Here is a 6,101-nt window from a genome sequence, read left to right as displayed (position 1 = left end):
AAGGAGCTTTAAGCCTAAGGGGCAGGTCAAGTTTGGTGAGGTTAAGATACTTCATATTTCTGTGTTTTAGACACTAAAGGATTAGGGAGTAAAAGGAAGTAGATTTCCATAATGAGGTTGCTTAAGTTTCCATGTGTTATTATGTTAATGAGTTGACAATCCAGATCCATGGAGGAAACCGGTTGAAGAAGGGACAAAAAAATGTGTTCAAGGCAACAACATATACAAGGACTTGAAGATTATAAGCAAACTTCATAGGCTATATTATGGAATTTGGAAACGTTTAGTTTCTAATAACATTTTCAAGGTGATGAACGGTATAGTCCTCTTACAAGTTATAACGCCTTTTCCATCAATAGGGTGGTATGCAATTTAGAGAGAAGTAGATGCTCCAATTCAGAGGTTCTAACAATAGTAGAGATGGTGAGAGTTTATAGTAAACAGTGGTGAGAAGTGCAGTGCGAGGCCTAAAATTAAGGCTTAATATTATGGCTAGTTTGACATCTGGAAAAATTGGAAAGACCTCAAATGGTCATCCAGAAATTCCTTTTCTCCGTCTGCTTCTGTGGAGTAGCTTCCCTAGCTGAAAATCATCCTGATCAAACAAATGATCCAAATGTGCTGTCTACTTAACTGTGAATAGTGGGTTTTATTTCTATGCCAGCCTGAAGAATTATTTGAACAAGCCAATCACTTCTTTCTGTGGGAAGTCAGAGCCACCTCATAAGAAAAAAGAAGTCAATTTCCATAACGAGGTTGCTTGAGGTTCCAAGTGTTATTATGTTCTTGGTACCACAAACCCTGCCTCTCATAGCCCCTGGTTGTTCATTCTGTTGCCAAGTGTGACACCCATATAGGCCTGGATGTCATGCAGTGTTCTCCTTCCTGGGTTGTGAATCTACGTGTCTGGCAAACTACTGTCCATCTCATTTCTCCAGTGTTACTTGTTTGGCCATCTCTTAAAACCCTAGGGTAGAAATCTTTCTCTTACCAATAGAATGAAAAAGAAGAGAGCAAAATAAGTGAATGTTTCGAGTAGAAGTTAGAACTGTGCTGTCCAATTTTACAGCAGTAATTAAATTAACTTTCATTGAATACTTAATCATGTGTCAGGCTTTGGTGATATATAAGACTTCAAATATATGAAAAACAGTAATTTTTAAAAATAAGGTTTTTTTTTTTTTAAAGAGAGAGTGAGAGAGAGAGGGAGAGAGAGAGAGAGAGAGAGAGAGAGAGAGAGAGAGAGAGAGAATTTTTTTAATATTTATTTTTTAGTATTTGGCAGTCACAACATCTTTGTTTGTATGTGGTGCTGAGGATCGAACCTGGGCCGCACGCATGCCAGGCGAGCGCGCTACCACTTGAGCCACATTCCCAGCCCTAAAAATAAGGTTTGAAGTCAGTTTTTTTTCTCTCTTTCTTTCTTTCTTCTTCTTTTTTTTTTTCTGCTATGAGCAAAAGACCTGACAAGAACAATTTTAGAGGAGGAAATGTTTATTTTTAATTTACAGTTTCAGGGGTCTCAGGATCTGATGACCAATTCCATTGCTCTGCACCAGAGAAGAGGCAGAACAGCATGGTGGAAGAGTGTGGGGGAGGAAGACAGCTCAGGACTTGGCCATCAGGAAACAGAGATATAGCTCTGCTTACCACGGACAAAATATCATCCCCAAAGGCAAGACCCCAGTGATCCACCTCCTCTAGTCACACCTTACCTGCCTGCAGTTACCACCCAGTTAATCATATCAGTCAACTGAATCACTGATTAGGTTACAACTCTCATAATATAATCATTTCACCTGAATGTTCTTGCATTGTCTCGCACAGGAACTTTTGAGGGACACCAGATATCCAAACCATAACAAACGGAAATTAATTATTTATATGAACATTTAATTTCAGGCCTGGAATACTGTGTATTTGTCATGGGAGAATGCAAAAATAACTATATTGATATTAATAAGTACAGAGCATTTAAAAAGAATAAAACGTCTTCATTTCTGGAAAGAAGAAGGTGAAATTAGAGATAAAGATTTATGGAGAATTGAGAAAAATTTTCTTCTAATTTTTAATACCTAAACATTTGTAGCATACTTTTTTGTATATGCTTCCAATATACATATAAGTCTCCATAGGACACATAAACTTCTATACATTTTTATTAATGTTTCCATTACATTTTTCATTGGTTTGAGGGAGTTAGTGCATTAGATTTAATACTTTTCAATAGGTACAGATAATCTAGTGAATAACTAATAAAAAATAGATAGGGGGAAAGGAATAAAGAGGCTTCCATAGGATGAATTAAGATGGAATTACCTGGCTGTGAATGTTGATTATCAAAGCAGCCGAAGGGAGAAATAAAAAACTTGTTTTTGCATTGTGATTTGGAAGACAGTTTATCATTCTGATCAAATACAATGATATGTTTAAGTTATATATGTGTTTTTACTAAGGGGGATAGAATAAAATTTCTGTTTGATGAAAAAAGAGAGTACCTTGTTGGCTCTACATTATTTTTGTAACTAATATGTTTTGGCACAACATCAGGCATTGCACTGTTATTTAAATATGTTCTCATTTCTTATCTACAAGAAGCCTATGTGGAATTATTTTGTTTTCTCCATTTTCTGGAAAAAGAAACTGTGACCCAGGGAAGTCCCACCAACTGTCTAAGGTCATGCAATTAGTGAGAGGTAGAACTGGGATGAGAGCTCAGAGTTTGAAACACATTCTCAAACCTGGTTGTACTTATTTTATGTTTAGAATTTAGAGAATAAAGATAAAGAAAGGAAAACAATCAGCTATTTATTGAACCCTTGGGTTTCAGAGGAATTTAAAACATTACTCTATTGGCCATACCAACCGTAGTGTTTATTCTGAAGAAAAGAGAACCAGTGACCTGTTATGCACATACTACATCAGTTACTTTAACAGTTTACATTCCAGTAAAAACATTTACTCTATGCTTTTCCCACCTTTCTCATTGGCAGAGGTGGAAAATAGAATTTGGGTTGTCAAAAACTAGTTGAAATTTCTCAGACATAATATATATGCATATATATATTTGCATAATGCATATATATTTTAAAATATGTGTATTTTCATGTCTAAGTTGTGTTCCTATAGTTGATTAAAAAACAAAACAGTCCTATTTGCAAGACTACCAGTTTTTTTTTTTTTTTTTGCTTTTTGAAATCATTAGGCACTATTGTTTTTGAGAGACATCCATCAAACAAATAATTAATATTATCTAGCCACCAGAAATAGAACTTTTAAGATATATTTCTACCATAAATATATCTATTTATATTTTTGTCTATAACTAGAAATAAATTATTACTCATAGTAAATAGGTCACTTTATATTACTTTAAAACTGTGAGAGAGAAAAACAAAACTATGTAAAATTAATGTAAGATATACGTGTTAAAATCCATGCAAATAAAATCTGTCATTAAACTAAAAGCTGTATTTTTTAACAAAAAATACAGTGATAGAAAGTGTACTAGTGCTCTTCCTTGTTGTATATTTAATTACATTTGAGTCATTGTTAAATACAAAAATAAATTGATTTTGGATGACTTCTCATAAAATAGAATTTTAGGGATGAGTATTTGACAAACATATATAATATTTTGATGAAGAATTAGAATGAAATATTGTTATTGCCTTTATCAAAGTAACTAATAATTATATTTGAGAGACAACTTGAGCAAAGACATGAAGAAAATCAGAAGAAATTAGCATGCTCAAAGGCTTTAGGAAGTATTTTTTAATTTTTTAAAATTACTTCATTTAAGACCAGGAAATAGAATTTAATTTAAATTTTTAAAGAATTACATATATCGAATATTGAATCAATTATTCTGGATATCAATAAGGATATTCTTTTGTTATTGTTGTTATTGTTGAGATGGGGACTCACTATGTTACCCAGGCTGGCCTCAAACTCCTCAGGACAAGGGATCCTCCTTTCTCAACCTCCAGAGTGAATAGTTTGAAACAGGTCTACTACCATGATGTAATACCTACTAGCATGATAATAACCTCCAAATATGATAGGAACTTATAATTCAAAACAGAAAGATTGCCTCTTCTCTAGAAATTGATTTTTGGGTGACATGACTGAGTAATTGGGTTCAAGTTAGAGAATTAGTGATGTTTGAAGACATAAGCTTTGGACTTTTCTTTCTTAAAATAGGTGTGTTCCCCTGTGCCCAGCACAAGATACAGATTTTCCTGATTTACTGTGGTACAAAATCTTATAATCCAGAGTCCCAAGTAGTTTATTGTCAGACGCAGATGAATTATGTAATTGAAATATATTTTGTTGTCTTCGTTATCAAACTTAATAAGAAGAATGTACACACTGATTGAAATCACCAGAAGAGAAGAGGACAGTCACATTTGGGAAATTTTTGCTTTCAGATATTTGTAACTAGATAAATTAAATTGTATACATTATTTAGAAAACAAGGAGAAAATTCAGAAAATGGGTTACCTTTTTAAAAAATCTGATGATGTGCTGGAGTATCCTGAGGTTTGTCAATTTCACTTGAAAAATATCTCCCCTCCATCCTATCATTATCTCTTTTATTCCACTGGGCAAAAAAGGAGTTGATCTTAAGAAAGAGTTAGAATATAAACAAGAGGAGGCTAGTATACAAATAACTGAAAGTCAGAAATACCCAATTACTCTTATTTAAGTGTTCTTAAAGGATGCTGTGAAGCACAGACCTGCCTAAGTAACAAGGTGAGTTGGAGCTGCTCATCTAACAGTGGAACCACCAAAGTCACTGTCATTTATATCAACTTGTACCTATAAAAAAAATCTTACATTTTTCTGAATAAAAAAAAGATCAAGAACTTTCTTTGCTAAAGGAAACAAATAAAAACCATAATGAAACATAAACACAAAGTTGGATTCCGAAATAAAATATGTAAAAACCCTGATTCTCTTTTAAAATACCCAAATTTGATTTGCTTGCTTAAAATAAAACAAACAAAATACAGAAAAACAAAGACATAGACCTTCATTTTGCTACTGAATTAGTGTAAACATAATTTCTCAAATTATAGGGAAAATTAGTATTATTTACAGTCTTTGAAAAATTACTCTGGGGGAAGGATGGATTGATGGGTAATATTACCAGAGTCAGTTTGATTTACTGTTCTGTTGAAATTTTACCTTCATGTATCATGGAAAAGATTAACCAAGCCTTAATATATCATCATTGACAAATGGGATAAAAATCCCACTAGCATGATAATAACCTCCAAATATGATAGGACCTTATAATTCCAAGACAGAAAAATTACCTCTTTTCTAGAAATTGATTTTTGGGTGACATGACTGAGTAATTAGGTTCAAGTTAGAGAATTAGTGATGCTTGAAGAGGTAAGTTTTAGACTATATTTCTTTCTTAAAATAGACATTAAAAAACATAATCTTCTACAATAGTAGATATACTGGTATATAAGAAAAAATCATGCTTTTAAAAGATTGATATGTACTATATAGAAGGCACAATGCCTCACTATACCTGCAAATACAACTTGGTGTTTTCATTCCATAATTATCAATAAAATTTTTTCTTCTATATTGAAAAAATATATATAACTACTTCATCATTGTCAAAGTGAAATTATGTGGATTAATATGCTGTAGGCTAAGATTTCTGGACCCATTTCAAGATGGCCTTTCACATAATAGTGATGTTATACAGTTACCCCCGCCCCCTTTTTTAATTGCCCCCTGAAACTCTCCAATAGATTTTAGTGGAACCACAATGTCAGGTTCACTGAGAATGGTCTCTCCTGTTTGACAAACCAGTGATATCTGTGCATACAGAACTTTTCAAATAAGCCCCTTTTACAAGATGAAAAGACACGAAAAATATGGCAGGGTACAACTTCACTACTTCTTTAGGAAGTCAAGGAAATTCATAAAGGGAAGTAAACAGAGAAAAATATATGTGGGCTAAATAAATTAAATGAAAATTATTCAAAAATAAATGTGTATGAGATTATAATTTCTTTTAAAAAACCCAAATTATTTGTAAATTAAGGGAAAATGTTAGCCCTTTATTCAGCTATTGA

This window comes from Callospermophilus lateralis, chromosome 8, assembly GCF_048772815.1.
Source record: "Callospermophilus lateralis isolate mCalLat2 chromosome 8, mCalLat2.hap1, whole genome shotgun sequence".
Taxonomy (NCBI): domain Eukaryota; kingdom Metazoa; phylum Chordata; class Mammalia; order Rodentia; family Sciuridae; genus Callospermophilus; species Callospermophilus lateralis.
The sequence above is the reverse complement of the archived record's forward strand: the minus strand, read 5'-3'. Positions refer to the sequence as shown.